At 30.9% G+C, this 2,238-nt stretch overlaps 2 non-coding genes across 2 annotated transcripts; both read right to left on the bottom strand.

The window, feature by feature from the left end:
- Window positions 1–473: 473 nt before the first annotated feature.
- On the bottom strand, window positions 474–547 carry TRNAW-CCA (transfer RNA tryptophan (anticodon CCA)). The gene has a single exon. It is a non-coding gene; the product is annotated as a tRNA-Trp (tRNA).
- Window positions 548–736: 189 nt separating this feature from the next.
- TRNAP-UGG (transfer RNA proline (anticodon UGG)) lies at window positions 737–810 on the bottom strand. Its single transcript has one exon. It is a non-coding gene; the product is annotated as a tRNA-Pro (tRNA).
- Window positions 811–2,238: the final 1,428 nt, after the last annotated feature.

Below are 2,238 nucleotides of genomic sequence, written 5' to 3' on the forward strand. Positions count from 1 at the left end.
TTTATTGGTCTGAGTAAGATACGACTTATTTGAAAATTAATTGAATGAACGAACAATTAATAAAAACAAAGTTTTCTGTCCTATTCCATATATTCTATAGTTCCTTACCGTGTTAATTATCAATTATTAGTTATTGATATTCATGGGCAATAGAGATTAATATTTAGGGATAGATATTACCTTTCTTTTTCTCCTTTCAAATAAATTGAAATGATTGAAGTTTTTCTATTTGGAATCGTCTTAGGTCTAATTCCTATTACTTTGGCTGGATTATTCGTAACCGCATATTTACAATACATACGTGGTGATCAGTTGGACCTTTGATTAATTAACATCTCTTTTTTTGACTGACCCCTTTAATTTTAATTTAATTAATTTAATTCAAGGAGGTCAAATTCGAATTGCTGTTCAATTTTTTTTTTTTTTTTTTTTTTTTCAGTTCGGTGTAATTTTCGACTTAACAAGAGCGGAATCACGCTCTGTAGGATTTGAACCTACGACATTGGGTTTTGGAGACCCACGTTCTACCGAACTGAACTAAGAGCGCTTTCTTATCATAATAAATAAGACTGTAAAAAAGAGGATTCTTTTATTTTATAACCCCAATACATCGTGCACACCTATACTATCATATATCATATATAATATGAGAAAATGATAGATTATGTATGCTTAATTTTAATCAATCTAAAACTAAAATGGCTCCCTCCTTACTGCTCAAAGGAGAAGTAATAGGTAGGGATGACAGGATTTGAACCCGTGACATTTTGTACCCAAAACAAACGCGCTACCAAGCTGCGCTACATCCCTTTCAATTGGCCTACGATGTTATTGTAGAGAATCCCTGTCTTGTTTTCCACACCCTTATTTCATCTATTGATATACAAAAATTATCTTTCCATTTCCTCTTTTTGGTCTCATATCATATAACAACCATATAATGAATAATAAATGAATCTTTTTGGCGGGAATTCTCAGGCAGAAAGGGACCTATTTTGCTGTTTTAAGAAAAGGAAAATCTTATCTATCGAATCATTGTACATTTAAATTTTAATTTTGAATTAGGAATTCCGGGTACAAATATACAAATACAAGTGGTCTTTAACCACACATACATGTGATTATATATGTATTACCATAATGTATGTAATACGATAAAGAAGGAGGATTTTAAATGCGAGATCTAAAAACATATCTTTCCGTAGCACCGGTACTAAGTACTCTCTGGTTCGGTTCTTTAGCGGGTTTATTGATAGAGATCAATCGTTTCTTCCCGGATGCGTTAACATTCCCTTTTTTTTAATTCTAGTTATTGTCGCGGGACGGGGTGAAAAAGATTAGATCGATATACAATCAAATATCTGTGACTAATCTCTCGCCCCCCCTTGACTTTAGTTGTTTTTAGAATTATAATTATATAAGAAATGAATTCTAATTATATAAGAAATAATTCTATTTAGTTTTTTTAGAATTCTAATTATATAAGAATTATATAAAATAAATAAGGAAGGTAGAACGAAAAAAGTGGATTGAACCTCAACAAAACTTGGGTTCAAGCTCCAATTAAATTACTAGTAGAGCGAAAAGAGAAATGTGGCTGGAACAACAGTATCCTACAAGATACTTAAAGAAAATACCGTACTGTGATTCTAAATCGAGTTAGAAATCATTGTATTACTTATTTACTATTAGTATAATACATATTGATTTACTATATTGATTGCAATTGATTGCAACGAAATCTTTCAGGATTTGGTTTTGAGTTAGCAACTTTTATTTATTTATTTTCATTCCTTTCTTCTTCACTTTTGATCGGAAAATAGAAGAGTTGGGTGAATTAAAAACTCAAAGGGGGTTCATGGCCAAGAGTAAAGATGTCCGAGTAACGATTATTTTGGAATGTACCAGTTGTGTTCGAAACGTCGTTAATAAGGAATCAACGGGCATTTCCAGGTATATTACTCAAAAAAATCGACACAATACGCCTAGTCGATTGGAATTGAAGAAATTCTGTTCCTATTGTTACAAACATACAATTCACGGGGAGATAAAGAAATAAATCGAATCAAGTACTCGTATGTCAACCCTTCCCGAGAATATGAGAAAATAGGACATTAGGTATTTAGGTAACATTAGGTATTTAGTATGAGAAAATAGGACATTAGGTATTCAGGTATAATAATATATATTATATAATATATTAAGTAATATTAAGTATATAATTAGTTAGATATAATA

Source organism: Durio zibethinus, unplaced genomic scaffold, assembly GCF_047325235.1.
Source record: "Durio zibethinus cultivar Kanyao isolate XHJ-2024 unplaced genomic scaffold, ASM4732523v1 HiC_scaffold_96, whole genome shotgun sequence".
In the NCBI taxonomy this organism is placed as follows: domain Eukaryota; kingdom Viridiplantae; phylum Streptophyta; class Magnoliopsida; order Malvales; family Malvaceae; genus Durio; species Durio zibethinus.